The sequence below is a fragment of the Malaya genurostris genome, chromosome 1 (assembly GCF_030247185.1).
Source record: "Malaya genurostris strain Urasoe2022 chromosome 1, Malgen_1.1, whole genome shotgun sequence".
In the NCBI taxonomy this organism is placed as follows: Eukaryota; Metazoa; Arthropoda; class Insecta; order Diptera; family Culicidae; genus Malaya; species Malaya genurostris.
In genome coordinates, this window is record NC_080570.1 from 115,980,609 (window position 1) to 116,000,859 (window position 20,251).

Sequence of the window (20,251 nt, forward strand, 5' to 3'; positions counted from 1 at the left end):
CTCACAAGAAACCAACAGTTAACCGTAGTACCCCCCTCCCCCCCCCCCCTTTTTTTTTCTCGACCCATCCCACTGATATAAAAAAATGTAACTATCAACAAATGCAATGTAATTTGAACGACACAAATGTAAAAATCTCCCCTCCTCTTCTCCGAACCTCACTAACCCCCCCCCCCCTCCCCCTCCCAAATCCCCCCTCAAACGATACAAACCCGGCGAACGACCGCAACTTGGTTAAAGCCGGGTATAAATAAACGATATAAAAAAAAAACTTTCAAGATGTTTTACAATTGATTTAGAAATGTTATTTATGTTTAGAAATATATATTAAAATTGGTTTTGCAGCTTATCACTGTTAAGTTTCACAATACTACCGAAAAAATCACTGTAGAACAACTTTAAGTACATCTAAAATAATTGCGCAGTAAATCACCAACTTGTTAATGTTTCGCTAGAAGCTCTACAAAATATTTCACATCGTCATGTAAAACGGGAGTAACTATAACAATTGTGCAACTTATCAAAAACTTTCCAAACCGCTGTCATAATTGTACCAGACACAATATACGTCGAAATTGCTATAAATCTCTTGTGGAAGAAAAATTGGGGAAATGATTGATGCTCTCCGCAAGGTAAAAAAGGTTAAGCCGAATTGATAACGTTGCTGCAAAAAATATATTTCTGCAGAGCCCGCATTGTTTTTGCTGCCTCATGAATTTTTAGAACAGTGTGTTCAGTTTTAGAACAACATTGATATAAAATTGAAAACTTGCAAAAAAGTTGTGCAAGATTTATCTGTTTGAATTGAATGCAAAACTTGCTGACATGAGATTATTATCATAAAAGTTGCAGGAATACAACGTTATATACGCAATGAAAACAAAAATCAATCAGATAATTTGTATTCGGTTTTCATCTCGCGAAAAAAAGCAGACCTGACATCACTTTTTAAAGATATTGAACGAAAAGTTAATTTCATCATAGTTACTCCCACAGTTATATATTACCGCTTGTGCAACTTGTTTTTGCAACTCCAGCACACAAACTTACCAAAATAATACCTACAGTGGGTATCACAAAAGTCGGACCCGCTAAGATGAATGACTATGTTGTATTGTTGTTTAATTCAACTAAAAGATTGAAACTGATAAAAAAAAACAAAACGTAGAGCATTTCTTTCCAAAATATTAACATGTTAATGTTTACTGTTATTTAGATAATATATGTCATTACGTTGGGTGAACCATTTTCTATTCAACTCATTTTTACCATCGATGCCATATTGGAAAATATTGAAGCAAAATTCATTTCGAGATTTTTCAGATTTAATTACACATTAGTTTGATTAAAATCGACTGAAAATTTGAAGAATTTTGAATACATGTAGTTTAAACACCATTCCGATGATTCTCATTAAAAATAATAGACTGTTATTTTCACAGTAATTGGTGCACAATCAGTAAAACACGTTAATTCAAAGGCGCTTGAAAATTTTGGCCGTACGAATACATGTTAAACCATAAAAATGCAGTTCGTTGTCGACTTTTCAATTACAAAAACACAAAAGATCAATGCTTCAATATGTAAGATTATCATTTTTCATGTGCAGATTATTTTACGAGATCCAAGTTTGTGTTAAGAACCGTTGTATTGAAAATCAAATGTGAAACTTATTCATTCGAAAATAAGTTTGCATGTTTTTGTAAACGTCATTCCATTTTTTGTTTACATTACGTAGTAGTTCTCACGAGTTTCACAATTGTTTTTTCGTAGATTTTATTACTGGCTTTTTGATGGCATCGACGCATGTATCAGTTGCACAATCGTTGTGAATAAATGTTCGTTATAACGGATGAACTTGAAAGTATGTTGCACAACACAGAAAAATTGCGCTTATTCCATAACACAACAGTTACTAGAATAGTGATACAAACTAACTTGATAAATTGCACAATCAGTAGAAAAATACGGGACAGCAACTTAACATGCTACTTGGGTGAAAGATTCTGTGAATAAATTTAAGAAACTTTCTTAGGGTATGAACTAACATAACCTTTTCAATTTGTAAACAGTTATGTCAAGTTAATAAGTATTTTTTGTCGTGAATACGACTTACTTTACTATGGGGTGCCTTTTCAAAATTAGCCATATGGAAGAATGGGCAGAACTTAATCGCGAATATCTCGACTTGTATTAATGGTAGCAACATAATTCTTTCACCATTTCATCAAAAATATGATCAGGAATTCAGGATAATATTTTGAACAGTGTGCGATAACCACAAACAACTCAAAAATTAAGTTTTCTTAAAATTTGAAAACAACGCGGAAAACTTTTTACTTTCGCTTGGGTTTTTCGCGCAAGGACGACGATTTTGAGATAGTCAGGCACATATCTTCAACTGAATGCGTATAAAAGGGGAACCGTGGTCGAAAATCGATCATTCGTCATCTAACACTCGATGTGGATAGACGAATAACCTACTACGACTAATTTCGATTTTGTTTTATTTTTTATTCGCAGTTGTCTACCTACCCAAGCTATGGGTAAAAACCGCCATAGATCCGAGAAGGATCCAAAGGATGCTAAGCGTCTGAAGCCAAGTGATGTACAGGTAAACGACCGTTTGCTGAGTAAAAACCAATATGCTGATCTGCCAGTAGATGTCGAAGAGGAACTGCAGAAGAAGGAAAAAATGCCGCCTTTCTACCTGAAGGGCTTCCCACCAACTCTACGCTCGGATTTCAACACACTGATCAGCAAAGGACTACAGGCAACAATCCGTTTATGTACTGAAGGCTACAAAATAACTGTTCCGGCTTTGAACCACTACAAAGGAGTGGAATGTTATCTGAAGCAGACAAAAGCGGAATACTTCACACACGATATTGCCGCCAACAAACCTATGAAGGTTGTACTTCGAGGACTACCCGACATGATGGAAGCCGAACTAAAGCAGGAACTGTCGGAGGCTGGACTAAAGCCTTTGATGGTGTTCAAAATGAAGCGACATAATACGGACAAAAAGTTTAGAGATCAACTGTACCTGATTCATCTGGAGAAGGGCTCCATCACCATGAGTCAACTGAAAACGATTAAATCGTTATTTCACATAATCATCGAATGGCAAAAGTATAAACCGGTACATCGGGATGTCACACAGTGCACGAACTGTTTGAACTACGGCCATGGAGCGAGGAATTGCCACATGAAAAGTCGGTGCGGGAAATGTGCCGAACCACACAATACCAACGATTGCCTACTAGATGACATCGCTGTAAAATGTGTGAACTGTGATGGCGACCATCCATCTACTAGCAAATCGTGTCCCAAACGTGCTGAGTTCACAAAAATTCGACAACAGGCATCCCGTAAACAATCAACGCGCAAGAATGTTCCACAGAAGGATGAAATTAATTTCCCACGGCTCCCACCGAAGAGGGATATTCCGAATTTGCCGCCACTTCCTCGCAGCAATCCAAAGACTTCAGCCTCTGGATCTCAAAAAGAATCTTCTTCAAGAATCCCTCCTGGATGGGGCAATAATCAACCACAAGCAAAGGATGACTCTGGTGATTTATTCTCTGCTGAACAACTGATCGTCATTTTTGAAACAATGACAACAAAACTACGAAACTGCAGAACGCGGTTAGATCAAATCAACGCCTTAGGCAAATTCATCATCGAATATGCAATATAATGAGTTGGTTATAGTAAATTGGAATGCTTGCTCACTCAGGAGCAAAACTGCTGAATTGTCCGACTTTCTTCAAGAGAAGAATGCCGATATTGCTATTTTAACTGAAACTCATCTTAAACCTGAAATTTCTATTTTTATTTCCAATTACAGGATTCACAGGCTCGACAGGGCAACTACCAGAGGAGGGGGAGTTGCCATTGCCATTAAACGATCCATTCAGCACAGGCTTCTGTCAGCCTTTAAATTGCAACTCATAGAAGCCATCGGAATTGAGATTACAACGACGATGGGACCCATCATCATCATTGCAGCGTACTGCCCCAAACAAACCAATCTTCGAGATGGTACGTGTGCATCATTGAAGCGAGATCTGGCTATGCTCACTCGACGACAGAACAAATTCATCATTGCTGGGGACCTGAACGCACGGCATGAGCTGTGGGGAAACAGAAGACAGAATCGAAACGGATTCGTACTTGCCGAAGATTACGAAGCTGGACAATACAACATCTTCGCACCGGATCAACCAACGCGACTTTCCAGATCGGGAGTTCATTCCATTTTGGATATATTCATCAGCAACATTGCCATAGAAAGCTCTCCGGTTGTCTTCTACGAGCTCTCTTCGGATCACTTTCCAGTAATATTGACGTTGGGATCTTCACCAGAAACAGTGCCTATTCAACCTCGGAGGAACTATTATCGCACCGATTGGGTCCAATTTCAACAAATCGCCGACCAACTTATTAATATCGATCTGCCACTTGATTCCCCGATGGAAATCGATGCAGCCCTATCTTCCTTCCAGCATTCAATCACAGTCGCTCGTGATAGGACGGTTCCAGTACAACATATGCCGAGTTCCTCTCTTCAAATCGACAGTGTCACCAAGAAACTCATCCGACTTCGGAATATCTACCGGAGGCAGTATCAACGAACCGGCATCCTAGATAGGAAGACTACTTATAACAACTTAACTAGGATAATCCAGGAAAGGATATCTGAGCTTCGCAACAGGAACTTCCAGCAAAAGCTTCGAGAAATTCTTCCACATTCAAAGCCCTTCTGGTCCTTAACGAAGGTGCTTAAGAAAAAACCGAAGCCTATTCCTCCTCTGATGTCACCCCAGGACGCAGCTGAAGGAATACCTTTAATCACACCAGTAGAGAAGGCAAATGCGCTAGGCCAGCAGTTTGTGTGTTCTCACAATTTAGGACTTAACATTGTTAGTCCATATGAAAGAACCGTTGCTGATAGCGTAGCTGAGGTTGACCAATCAGACAGCTTGGTTCCTGAGGAAAGTAGAGTCACTGCGAATGAGCTGATGGCTTTTGTGAAAAAATCCAAAAATATGAAGGCCCCCGGTTTCGACAACACATTCAACATTGAGCTGAAACATTTGAGTATTCGCTCATTTGTCTTCTTAGCTAAAATTTTTAACAGGTGCTGGGAGCTTGGTTACTTCCCTTCAATGTGGAAGTTAGCTAAAGTTATCCCAGTTTTGAAACCGGGGAAAGATCCTTCCTTTTCCAAGAGCTATCGGCCCATCAGCTTACTCTCTGCCCTATCCAAGCTGTTTGAAAAGTCAATACAAAGGCGAATTCTTGCTTTCGCAGATGAACAGGATATATTTCTGGAAGAACAGTTTGGGTTCCGGAAAGGAAGATCCACCATCCACCAACTCACAAGGGTTAACAACGTCATCCAGCAAAACAAATCAGTGTCCAAAACGACTGCCATGGCAATATTGGATATTGAAAAGGCATTCGATAATGTGTGGCACGATGGACTGGTGTTCAAACTGCATCGGTATAATTTTCCCATGTATCTTATTAAAATTATCAAAAATTATCTTGCAGATAGAGCATTCCAGGTTTCTCTGAATAATGCACTTTCAGAAAGATTTACTATTCCTGCTGGTGTACCCCAGGGAAGTATCCTAGGTCCCATTCTATACAACATTTTCACATCAGACATCCCACCTCTTCCAGCTGGTGGTGTTCTGTCACAATTTGCTGATGATACTGCCATTCTTTACAAAGGTCGTGTCATTAATGCTCTGAAGAATAAACTACAGACAGGTCTGGACGCTTTAACGGAATATTTTACAAGCTGGAAAATTGTGATCAATGCAGCAAAAACTCAGGTCATCTTGTTTCCACATTCAAGATCTCCAAAACTTGTTCCATCAGACGAATGCAGAATACGATTCGGTGATGAGGTCATTCAATGGTCCGATGAAGTTATCTATCTAGGACTCACCTTTGACAGACATCTGATATTCAGGTCACATGTTGACAAAATCGTTCAAAAATGCAGCATACTCATTAGGTCTCTGTATCCGCTGATTTGTAGAACATCTAAACTGTGCCTGAAGAATCAGATGGCTGTCTATAAACAAATCATCTACCCCGCAATTGAATACGCAGTCCCTGTTTGGCGGGGCTGTGCACGAACACACAAACTTAGGCTCCAGCGCATTCAAAGTAAGATCTTAAAGATGATTCTAAATCTACCCCCTTGGACAAGGACTAGTGAAGTACATGAGATTGCCTCCCTGGATATACTAGAACAAAAATTCGAACAATACTGCACGAAATTTGAAGAGAGGTGCTCAATCTCTGAAATACAAATAATTCAAAATTTGTACGTATTAGGTTAGGGATAGTTATAAGTAGGTAGACATTTTATAAATAATTAAAATAAATATTATGATTAAACATTAGTATGTAAAACAAGAGTAACTAAAACACCTAATATTAATAACGAATCGTATGAACAACAAAGATGAAAGGCCAAAGGGTCAAAACACTTGTACTGTAAAATGTTGATGTAATACACAAAAATAAGATTAATAAACAGATATTTATGCAAAAAAAAAAAAATATATGCGAAAATCGATCATTTCTTTTCGTGCGTTCGATGGAAGCAGACGTCGTGGGAGTGGAATCATCAACCAGCAGCGAGAGAGAATGCACCTTCTGCGTGGTTAATAAAAACCTCAAACGCTCAGGTCGCATCTCTCATTCGCTTGCTGGCCATCGAGGCGCGAGGACCAGCCAGCAGCAGCAGCGAGAGTTAACCAGCAGCGACGGAAAATGCACCTTCTGCGTGGTTAATAAAAACCTCAAACGCTCAGGTCGTATCTCTCATTCGCTTGCTGGCCATCGAGGCGCGAGGACCAGCCAGCAGCAGCAGCGAGAGAGAATGCACCTTCTGCGTGGTTAATAAAAACCTCAAACGCTCAGGTCGCATCTCTCATTCGCTTGCTGGCCATCGAGGCGCGAGGACCAGCCAGCAGCAGCAGCGAGAGTTAACCAGCAGCGACGGAGAATGCACCTTCTGCGTGGTTAATAAAAACCTCAAACGCTCAGGTCGCATCTCTCATTCGCTTGCTGGCCATCGAGGCGCGAGGACCAGCCAGCAGCAGCAGCGAGAGTTAACCAGCAGCGAGAGAGAATGCACCTTCTGCGTGGTTAATAAAAACCTCAAACGCTCAGGTCGTATCTCTCATTCGCTTGCTGGCCATCGAGGCGCGAGGACCAGCCAGCAGCAGCAGCGGGAGTTAAACTTTCCACCAGCAGCGAGAGAGAATGCACCTTCTGCGTGGTTAATAAAAACCTCAAACGCTCAGGTCGCATCTCTCATTCGCTTGCTGGCCATCGAGGCGCGAGGACCAGCCAGCAGCAGCAGCGGGAGTTAAACTTTCCACCAGCAGCGAGAGAGAATGCACCTTCTGCGTGGTTATAACCTCAAACGCTCAGGTCGCATCTCTCATTCGTTTGCTGGCCACCAAGGCGAGAACCAGCAGCGACTGAAACTGGATTCTGAGTGTTATTGGATCTAAATTTAGGTCTTGAACTCAGGGTCCAGTTCTCTATTCCAGACTTCTATTCGGTTGTTCTTAAAACCATAATAATACTCCTAAAGAATTATGCGGAATTTACTTTACTGTACCTCTATACAACCCATTTTTGTCGTGAATACGACTTACTTTACTATGGGGTGCCTTTTCAAAATTTACCCTCTGAGAGAGTGATAAGAATCAGAACGCGTTCTAAGGAAGAGAACAAAATATCTGCTGCTGTACAACAAATCGTCCGGGAAAAATGTTCCGAAAAGTGGTGAATATCGCAGTGAGTTCCTCAATTTGGTCCTTGTGAATGCTAGAAACGAGTCCTTTCAGCATATTGATAGTTTCTTTCAATAAAATATGCAAATCCGAAATGAAATAATCGACATTAAAATTCTGTATGCGGCTATTTTTATAGCCGTTAGGACCGCCCATTAGTGAAAAAGCTACAAACGAAATCAGATAGAAACAAGCCTCTCAACAAAACTTGAATCAGTTTGGATTGTATCGCCACTGCGAGCAGATGTGTTTTGTGTCGTCTGCACGCTTTCGACAAGAGCGATTACGTCACAGCTGCCAGTCATTAGCATTGGGAAAAAAACAACGATGGAGAGCATTGCACAATATCAGCCGTTCTAATGGCTCTAAAAGTTTTCTAAAGAACTATTAGGATTTGTTGTTCGCAAATCGTAGGGAAATATCCTCAGTTTACGGCAAATCAAGAACAGTTTGCTTAGATTTGTGCACTTTTCGCTGTGTGAAACTCACAGTAATCGAGATCAAGTGAAGCTTTCTTTGTTTTTGCGAAAAATGTTCCAGAGTTTAATGTCGTAGAGAATTACGCAATTTGACTTTTCTGAATGCTAGAAACGAGTCCCTTCAGGATATTGATAGTTTCTTTCAATAAATTATGCAAATCCGAAATGAAATAATCAACATTAAAATTCTGAATGCGGCTATTTTTATAGCCGTTAGGACCGCCCATTAGTGAAAAAGCTACAAACGAAATCACATAAAAGGAAATCTCTTAACAAAAATTGAATCAGTTTGGATTCTATCGCCCCTATGAGCAGATGTGTTTTGTGTCGTCTGCACAGCTAGTTTCGCTTTCGACAAGAGCGAATTCGTCACAGCTGCCAGTCATTAGCATTGGGAAAAAAACAACGGTGGAGAGCATTGCACAATATCAGCCGTTCTAATGGCTCTAAAAGTTTTCTAAAGAACTATTAGGATTTGTTGTTTGCAAATCGTAGGGAAATATCCTCAGTTTACTACAAATCAAGAACAGTTTGCTTAGATTTGTGCACTTTTCGCTGTGTGAAATTCACAGTAATCGAGATCAAGTGAAGCTTTCTTTGTTTTTGCGAAAAATGTGAAAAAGGGGAATGCGTGCATAATTCATACAATTGATATTCGGAAGTGTTAAGGAACATGTCAGTTGTTTTCGTATTCACGACATCCAGTTATGTCTCTGACATTACCCACCCGCCTTTTTTTATTCTGCATCGTCGCACAGAGGTTTAAATCAATAAAAACGTGGACATAAATCAGTAGCTGCCAAACCGTTCTTTTAATGCATATAGTTGTTTTTAAGAAATTATTCACAAATATATACCGCGTAATTTGATTCTATCCCTAATTGTTCATGGCCTACTTTGACAAAAAATATAACCATAACTTTTTTTTCTGAAGAGATAGAAATTTTTTTTCTTCTACAAAGTTTTAGAGCTATTGAAAATAATTTACTTTGTCAAATATACCAAAAGTGTAGGTCGCACCGTTTCGGATATACATAGCGTTTTTATGGCAACCCCCTTAAAATCAGTTTTTTATTTATAACTTGTTTCGAGTTATTTTTTTATGCATACTTTGTTTGGAATAATTGAAGATAATAAAATATCCCAAATTTTTGTTGAAGGTAGTGTATAGGTTTGTTGTTTCCTGGCAAAGTTATACAACATTTTACCTTTTTTTACCTATGATAAAACCTCACACCAAAGCGAAATATGCAATTTTATGCAGCTGATTTTTACAAAATTTATAGAAATCGATATGCCCAATACTATAAACAAAAATCTAAGTGGAACTCGATGGAACTTTTTTTTTATGCCATTCCAAAGTTAGTTTTAGTTATTGAATTATTACAACCCCTTAAAACTAGTTTTCAAATCATAACTAGTTTCAAGTTATTTTTTTATACATACTTTGTTTGGAATAATTGTAGAAAATATAAAATCCTATAATTTTGTAGAAGGTAATGCATAGGTTTATTCTTTTCTTGAAAATTTATGCATCATTTTACCTATTTTTACCTAGGAAACCTTGTACCCAAGCGAAATATGCAACTTAATGCTGCAAACTTTTACAATACTTATAGGAAAATATATTCCTAATCCAATTTATTTTCCAATGAGAATATCCTGAGTACTATTCGTGTGATTCATATTCACTATGGCCATGCTGAAACCATGAATGGGTTAAGAAAGTGTTCTATAGATTTTCTGTGTTTTACAGATTTTCAACCTTTTGCACAGATTTAAAAAATGGCACAGATTTCTGAAATCGATCACAGATTTTTGAAATTGATCACAGTTTAGCATCAAAAATTACAGAGCGGTAGGAAATAGTGAGACCTTTTTTTTGCTTACTAAAATGATTCAAATCAGCTATTATGGAAACGAGGAAACGTGCACAGATTTTGCTCAGACAGGTTTTTGGCTTGATCACAGATTTTTGAAAAAATGACCTGGCATCCCTGCTGGTAAGGTGGAAACAAGCTACAAGCTGAACGGATTTTCGGCTCTTGAAGAGCAAATATACAAAAAATAGAACGGCATCGTAGACCAGAATAGAACTTCTAGCTGCTGAATTTGCTCTAAAGGTTTGTACTTTTACAATACTTTTTCATATTTTGTTTGGAAAACATATGTGTTGAACTTTTGATAATTTTTCGGATTTTCAATATTTAAAACTAACTTTGAAAAGGCCTAAAAAATTGCATCGAGTTCCACTTAGATCATTTCTAATATTGTTAATTGTCAAAAAGTAAACAAAACAAAAATTACATCAATTTGCTTAAGTTGCGCGTGCAAGCATGAGCTTGCTTGTTTTTGCGTGTTTACGCGCTCTTTGTAGTAGATCCTTAGGTAATAGAGTAATAGTAAATCAAAAAAAAAATGTTTTTAAAATAAAGTGAATATATCTCAAAAAATAATTTTTTTACATTATTTATATCTTCAGCAAAAATATTTCAAATGTTTTTTGCTTCAAAATGAGACAGAAAACAAAAATTTTTTTGTGAAAAAAAAAATTATTTTTATTCGAAATTGGTACTACCCCCTTAACAAAAATTAAGGTATCACTTTCAAAAGAAGCGTAATATGATCTTGTGAAACTTCTTTGAAAACACGTTAGCTCTTAAAAATCAGGGAAAGTCAGTACAGACTTTTGACCGTCTTTTTCCAGTTTTGGACCACTGTGCGTCACACCAAATGATTGAATACACTTTACCATATAGATCTGGAACCGGAAGTCGGATCAGGATGAAATTAAACAGCAACCTATGGGACTGGATTTGAGCCTGTTTGCGGAAATTTATCAAATCATCTATGAGAAAATTGAGTGAGTCTCATTTTAAACCTTTCGACCACAATTTCCGGTACTTCTGGAACCGGGAATTTGGAACCAGTATAGCCGAAGTCAGTTCGTTTAGTAAATAACCAATATAGCCTACAAATTGAATCAGTTTCGAGCCAAATCAAGAAGAATCTTATTCTTTTTTGAATCGTCGCTCTAAATGACGGTGTGCAATTTTAAACACACTTTACCCTATGAAAGCATGATGAAATTCAATAGCAAACTATGGGATTATGAGATTTTTTTTAAATTTATGAGTGACATTACATTATACATTGCTCAGCTCGATGAACTGTGTCGAATGTTATAGAACGCTTAGCACTCTGGGCCAATTTTCACTAGTCAATTTTTCAAGTGATTGCATAAACTTTCTATATGACATAGGTAATAAGTGTACTTTTATAGAAAAGCAACGTTATCATGATTTTGTAATAATAAGTAGGTACAAATTGAATAAAAGATTCACAAATTCACAAAATTTTCATTTATTTCACCTAAAAAATATAGATTTAAATGTGGCATCCATGCGAATGGATCAAAGCCGGTGGTGTTTTCTTCTTCTTTAGTACCAGCACGTATCGACCCGTACCGGTTTTGCATCGTCATTTTGAATAACGATTTGAATGTTTTGACACTCATCGCCCTATAATTTCGGATCTGGATGAAATTGCACAGTATATTGAAAAACAATAAGAGCTTTAATATGAATCATGATTCGTGCAAATCGGTTTAACAGTTGCTGAAACATCGAAGTGAGTTCCGTTTTTGGAGCTTTTCTTCACTATTATCGGTGCTCTCTGAAGCGGAAACCGGGGCCAAGTAGTCTCAAAGTAATTTTATATATTCACTAACTAACAAGATCTACTAACAAGATGAATTTAGCAGTAAGTTTGCGCTTGTGAAAAAATACTCATGAAATTGAAAATTTTCACTAATCGCACTGTAATACTACAACCGGAAGTCGGATCTGAAAAATTTTTTCGGGGACTTTTTAAAGAATTTCAAGACCTTTTATTTGCTTCTTTGTATGTGAAAATCGGTTAAGATATTTCCGAGAAAATTGAGTGCGCATTTTTCATAAATTTACACATATTTCCTTGTAATGCCGGAACCGGAAGTCGGATCTAGAATGAAATTTAAGACGCCATAGGACGTTGCATTTGAATCTAAGTTTGTGAAAATCGGTTCAGCCATCTCTGAGAAAATTTTTTCGTACCGGCGTGGTTTATAACCCACCTCTGCTCACCACCTATCATTAGATTGCCTAAAGTTAGAACATTGATAATTCCCAGCTATTGGTTCACCCTAGTTCATATTAATTGACTAAATTATCAGTGCATAACTTTAGTTAAACCATTTGAAGGCATAATCTTTCAATGCGCATATAATGCAAAATTTATAATATCGCTAATTTACTCGCCCCTTCCCGCAATTTCGACATTTCAGAAACGATTTTCGACATCATTATATTAGTTGTGATTACGCAACGATAATTTCTTTCTTGACTTAGATCACTTGTGAGTTACAAAGTGTTAGTCGCACTGAGAATGGGTGGCAAAAGGAAGAAAAGGTCTCTCTCTCCCACCAAATCGCATATCAGCCCTTTGTTAAAAAAGGGAAAGCGTGGCAGCACCTCCAGCGGTGCTGACGCCTTCGATAATTCAAGTGACAATCGTAAGCAAAATAATGTTTACGATATACTGCCAGTAGTCGACGATTGTGATCAGTACTCTGTACACACATCTGGTACCCCGATAAATCCTGATTTCCCCGACAAACCCGAGGATGTTCCCGTACAGACAAAAGAAAAATTGCCCCCACTGGTGGTGAAAACCGTTCCCCTCCCGAAACTGCAACATGTAATGCAAGCTCAGAGTTGCAAATTGTCAGTCATGTCAAATGACCTTGACAGACTGACTAAAATCATCGTCAACTGTAATCGGTACAGTCAAAGTGTCAGTCGAAGACAGGTGACGCATTTTGTTCTCTCTCTCTCATTCTCCTATTCCCTGTTGAAGTAAAAAAAATCCATGAGAGTACTAACATAAACATAAATTGATAAAGTTCATTGTTCTTTGCAAAAAGTCATCGGATTTCGGAGTTTATTGGTGTACATGAATTTAATTCAATGTTTATGCTGCTTGATTAATATTTAGTCACATCGTAATCAAGCAGTGACAGGAGAAATGAAGATAATATCAATCGCATCGGCAATCAATGAGCGTCCTGGTGAGCATAATATCAAGAGCATTTAAGTTATGACAGATCGGCTCTCAGACACTCAATATATGATGATTGGTAGAGCCTGGTTGGCAGCAGTCCAGTGACATAAACGTTCCTATCTTCGTCGTGCAAAGTTGCTAATTGACAGTGACATTTAGCAGCTCTGTGCAAGCAATCAACATCACAGCAGCCTACCAGCTCACCAGCATGGGAACGAAGCTTATCATATCAACGCATAAAGATTTTGACAAGGCGAGAATCTATCTGGTAAAGGCCGGAGTTGAATTTTATCGGCCCCCTGTCACGACTAGAGATGGGCAATTCGCTCATGAGCTGTTCCAGTGAATCGAATCATTGAAGTGAGCTGACAGCTCACAGCTCTTTTCAAAAGAACCGCAGCTCACCAGCTCACTCATTTGCTACCCAGTTCACTGCATTATGACGAAGGGAACACGCTACGAGCTGATCGGATCTTCGGCTCTTTAAGAGATTCAATTTAGTCGACATCAATTAAAGATAAGTTAATTCGCATTGCATTCATTGCATCATTGCAAATCAATGATTCAATTTCGATCATGCATATGAAAGAAAACCGGCATAAGAAAAACGGTGCACAAAATGAATCTAAGTTTAAACTAAAAGAGCTGATGAGCTGATACATCGAATCGATTCACTTTGGTGAGCTGATCGGTTCGGAGCTGTTCACCAAAATGAGCTGTTTTGCACACCTCTAGTAACGACGTCATCTTGATAAGTTCAAAATCGGAACTTCAAAATCAGCTGATTGAAACGTAAACAACATTCAAGGCAATGATTCGAGGTCTGCCAGCGATGGAAACTAACGATATCTTGAGTGAATTAAGTGAAGTCTACAAATTGAAGCCGATTGCTGTTTTTCCGATAACAAGAAGGAATCAAACAGTAAAATATCGAGATTGCTTGTACCTCGTACATTTTCAAAAGGGTAGTGTCACCTTCGGCTATTCGTTCGCTCGGCCATATCATAGTGCAATGGGAGGCGTACAGAGGCCCAAATCGTAGTGTTACCCAGTGCATGCGGTGCCTAAATTTTGGTCATGGTACCCGCAACTGTAATATGAAACCAAAGTGCAACAATTGTTGCCAGGAGCACCTAACAGTGAACTGCGAAATCGACGGTGCATGTCAATACAAATGTGCCAACTGTGCCGGCAATCATCAAACTACGGATAAACAGTGTCCCAAACGTGAAGAGTACCGGAAAATTCGGGCACAGGCAACCATCAGAAACCAACAGACGAAAAATAAAAGAGATATTCTCATCGATCCGGAATTGTTTCCCGAGCTTCCGCCTCCATCGAATAACATAACAGGATCTGGTCAACGTGATCATTTTACACCAATTCCACCCGGTTTTAAATGGAATCAACAGAATCAACCGTTTCCAGATCCGAATACAAACGGTTCACATCCTGAAATGGGATCAGCTGCCACTTCAATTTCAAACACTGTTGCACAACTGGCTGCGATGGTGGCTGAAATGCAAAAAATGATGATGCACATGATGTAAATGTTCATGAGCTTCAGCATTCACCGCCCAAATCCTTAACTGAAATGCCCGCTCGGTAGCGGCGAAAAAGCTGGAAATTATCGAATTTCTTCAAACAAACCGAATAGATATTGCAGTCTTTACCGAAACCCATCTCCAACCTTCAGTGAACTTCTCTCTACATCATCACTCCGTGGAGCACGATATGGTGGTGTCGCTATTGCCATCCGTAAGGGTATAGAGTTCAGGACTCCTCCCGATTACCGACTATCAATCATCGAAGCTGTTGACATCGAATTGAAAATATCCGAAGGACCGATCGAAGTGATCGCAGCATACTGTCCAAGTCAGTGCAAAAAAGTGGATGGCTCTGCAATGCGATTGAGAAACGAGATCCAGAAGCTAACCAGAAGACAAGGAAAATTCATCCTTATTGGTTATCTAAACGCCCGCCATCCGCTATGGGGAAACGCGAGAAACAACTGCAACGGTGTCGTGATAGCAAATGATCTTCAGGCTGGTCACTACGTCATATTTCATCCAGGTTCACCAACATACTACTCACCGACCGGACAAGGCTCTTGTATTGACCAATATGGTGGATAACTGCTCAACTCCGGGTGTGATAGCTGATCTATCATCCGACCATCTACCGGTGGTATTTCAGTTACAACGCGAAATCAACACGCGCCAACAGGCTTACAGGAGCAATTATCATCAAGTAAACTGGCCTCTGCTGCAACGTTTCGTCGAAGACAAACTTCCGGATATCCCTTCGCTGGTGTCTACAGCCAACATTGACAATGCTCTCCAGCACCTGACCAACACCATCATCGAAGCGGAATCAACACACGTGCCACCAAGATCGGTAGTAGGTGAGTTTCTTCAAGTTGATGAACACACTAAAAAAGTTATATATTTGCGTAAGACGACAATTCCAAAGAACAAAAAATTTTCTCAGAAAAGTGCTGTATAAAAAACTGAACAGAATTATTGCTGCTAGGGTTAAAAAACTTCACAACATTAAGTTCAGTAATGATATAAAAAATTTGCCTAACTACTTCAGGCCCTTCTGGCGACTTACCAAAGTGCTAAAAAAACAAACCAAAACCTATTCCCCCACTGAAAGATACTAATGGTTTATATATTACTGCCACCGAAAAAGCAAATCTTATATCTGAACAGTTTCTTGCATCGCACAATCTGGGTCGAGATATCATTAGTCAAATGGAAGAGCCAGTCGCGGTTAGCATCAACCGGCTTTCCAACACCGCAATTGATCCATTAAGTGTTAAGAAAGTCTCACTGAATGAGTTAAAAAACTATATTAAGACCTGCCGTAACATGAAAGTTCCCGGTTTTGATGGAATTTTCAATATTGTTCTCAAGAATCTCGGACCAAAAACTTTTAACCTCTTGGTCAATGTGTTCAACCGCTGTCTGGAAATTGGTTATTTTCCATTCATGTGGAAACTCTCCGAAGTAATTCCCATTCTTAAACCGGGAAAAGATCCCACCAACCCATCAAGCCATAGACCAATAAACTTACTTTCCTCTATAAGCAAACTGTTCGAAAGAGTCATTTATACAAGACTTCTTGAGCACATCAACGAGAATAATATCCTCCTAGACTCTCAATTTGGATTCAGGCGAGGTCATTCAACTGTCCATCAGCTCCAGAGAGTTCTAAAAGCAATTAAACGATCCAAAGAACTAGCTAAAACTACTGTGATGGCGTTCCTTGATATCGAAAAGGCATTCGACAACGTCTGACACGACGGCTTGACATGTCAAGCTTCTCCAGCAGAACTGTCCGATTTATTTAGCCAAAATTATGTCCAACTATCTTCAAGATCACAGGTATGCCTATCGAAAGTTTGTTCGAATCCGTACAATATACCGGCGGGTGTACCGCAAGGTAGTATCTTGGGTCCACTACTTCATAATTTATACAACTCAGATATTCCACCTCTGCCAGCCGAAGGAACTCTCTCGTTATTTGCGGACGATTCCGCTATCAGCTATACCGGACGGTACATAAAAACACTGGTAAAAAACTGCAAAATGGTCTTAATGCATACACCTCGTATTTGACCACATGGAAAATCCGGGTCAATGCGGCCAAAACCCAAATAATCATCTTTCCTCACCGAAATACTGACCGTCTTAAACCAAGTACAAAAATTCAGGTGATGGAAACCGAAGTCGAATGGTTCGCAATTGCTATCTTGGCTTTTTAATGGATAGTAAGCTACTCTTCCGAGCTCACATAGATGATCGAGTGGTTAAAAGTACTATCATGCTGCGAAAGCTATATCCGATAATAAACCGTAAGTCTAAAACCAATAAATTGACTATCTACAAGCAAGTCGTTCTGCCCATGCTGTAGTACTGCTCTCCGGTATGGAAGGACTGTGCACTTACCCATCGAAGAAAGCTCCAAATAGTACAAAATAAATTCCTGAGAATGATACTAAATCTTCCAAGACGAACAAAAATAACTCGTATTCATCAACTGGCAAATCTCGACCTGATTCAAACCAGAATAAATAAATATGCAACGAAGCATATGAATAGAGCACTAATATCAAAATTGGGGCGGGTATAGCGTGATGGGTAAGTCGATGCCTTTCACGCAGCATGCCTGGGTTCGATTCCCAACCCCGCACATAGAGTCAGAAAGTTTTTCTGTCCCGAAGAGGTGAATGACATTAATGTTAAAGTCTCTATAATAGAAACAAAAAAAAACTAATATCAAAATGGCAAACTATACGAAGTATTTATTCGTAATCTTGTAAATATTGTAAATAAAATTAGAGTTAGGAAAAATTAGGTATTAGGATAATTTAGGCTTAAGGATAACCAGAAACAAAACAAAATTCTTGTTGATAATCAAACTTACTGCAAATAGCCAAACAATACAAACAGATTAAAACTGTTTAGCAAGACAGAAAGATGAAGATTGAAAAGCAATAAGCTGTATCACTTACTCTGAAAAAACGATTGTAAACCAAAAACCAATACAAATAAATTCGAATTTAAGTTAAGAAAAAAAAGTGATAGTTTTATGCACGAGATCAGTGATATTAAGATCACCAATGATTTTTAAGTGATTTTCCCAGCAGCTTGTGTAATTGTCTTCTAGGAAATGAAGCAGAAAACCATTGCACAGTGGTCCGAAACATTATTAAATATTAGTTTTTTTTTGTGGTTGATGTCTTTACAAAAGTTGTTTGTAATCAAATGGCGCTCTTTTTGGTGTAAAAACTTACTAATGTGTCCAGCTCAGTGTTGCATCCAGTATCCGTAAACAGAGAATATTCACTGACGGACACAAGCGTTCCAACAGGCATCGTTTCTCTTGCTAGCTCTCTCACTGAGAAGCTGCATGTACTGTCATTACTAATGTATGAGTTTCACTGAGAGAGATATTCCGTCAGTTCAGTCTAATCAGACCCTGTCAGCTTGGAGCGAAATCAATATTCAATTCAACAACGCCATCGCACGGTGTCACATTCAACATATCATGTCAATTGTATGGGTGCGCAGTGCTGCTATTTTGGCGCGCACGAATTTGACATTTCTTTCCCCTACTTCTGTGTACGAGGTTCGATGCGGACTCGCCTGAGGGCGCCATGCTCGCAAAAAATATTGTTGCCAATGATTTGTTCGGGAAATGTGAGAGCTGGATATCTTGTCTTTGGTCTAATGCTCACTTGGAGACGAATCAACATGACTGTAGTCTTAGAATGACGGTCAATTTTTGAAATTTCCGTCGTGATCATCAATTGCAAGGAAAACGTTTTCTCGATTTGACTTAGTTCTTAGAAGGAAAATAAAAGTGCATTCGCAATGATGTGATGTCAGAAAATGATAATGAAGATCAAAGTATTATCATTTTCATTTTACTATAAAACTATAAACAGACCGTTTTAAAAACAAACAGAGAATGACCGATCTGCTCTCTCATTCGAAATATTTTACTCTCTGCGTGTTGCCACTCTCGCGTCACTGTTGTTCGTGTTCGCCGTACGCTACCCATTACATGAATTCGATCAACGTTGAATGACGATCATTTTGGTTCGTGACGGAACTACTTCGTATGATTTGACGTGTGGATGATGATCACGACTCAGTGCAACTCTGCTTACTAGTGTGTCCAGCTACCAGTAAAACGTTATGATTTTTTTCATCAAAAACTAGTCAACTATCAAATACCAATATTCATTAGATGCCAGATCGATGAAAATGTATCCTATGCGGTTCCTGAACGTTCATAATATAAGTAAAAAGTGAGGAGAAAATTGGAAGGGTGTTATTTTTTCAACTCATTTAAATTAGTCTTAAAATACCTTTAAAAAAAACTCAAAAACATTGCATAACTCTTAAACGCCTTAACGTATCAACTTACTTCCTTAAGCAAAATAATAGTACCAAATTAGCCGTACAAGTGTTCCATACATTGTCATTCGAGAAATGAGACACACAAAAACTACAGCCGAATATAGATGTCTTGCTGAGCAATTTTAACAAATTTATTTCCAAAATAACTGATGCAATTGATTTTGATTCCGTTATCGCAATGATCGTGTTAATATTCAAAATATAACATACATACGATACATACAACGCTCGTATTTTATCAGTGTTACTTTGAAACTCGTCGACGTTTATCTTATTCCGGCTATTGATCAATTGACCTGATCAAAATGATCTACTTGAGTATTGAACTTTTTTCAGCATTCGGAAATTCTTTAAAAATATACTGATGTCATCATTACTCTAACCAGTAATAATTAAATCCGTTAGCTTTTTGTAAGTCAAAGCACTGAATCCCAAGAAAATCATAAGTTTGTTAAAATAAGTAGAATGTATTTACTCTAACCAAAACTCATTGTGCGTAGTTTTCCGGTTGTTACTGGCTATTCGGTACACAAGTGGATGAGAAAGAAGGCCCAGAGTCATAGGCATCTCGGTACGATTTAGATAAAAATATTTGAGGTTTTTTTTAACTTGCACCAGTTTGTTTGAATGGTTGTCAAGATAATGAAAATTTCTGTTCATAGATTTATCATGGCCAACTAGTTCGGAGTAACCATATTACACACTATCTCTAATCCTCAGTTACTCAAACTCAAAAGAAGTAGTTATTTTGGTAATAAATTAATAAAAATTGTTCAGCCAAAAACTTTTTTCAGATGTAACTTTTGTGTGTCTCATTTCTCGAATAGACAATGTACGGAACACTTGTAGTGCTAATTTCATACTATTATTTTGCTAAAGGAAGTATGTTGATACGTTAAGGCGTTTA

General features: G+C 38.4%; 1 protein-coding gene across 7 annotated transcripts in view; it reads right to left on the bottom strand.

The window, feature by feature from the left end:
- LOC131425524 (double-stranded RNA-specific editase Adar) overlaps nucleotides 1–20,251 on the bottom strand; it is a 128,396-nt gene that overhangs the window by 17,156 nt on the left and 90,989 nt on the right. The gene's annotated exons all lie outside the window — the stretch shown is intronic.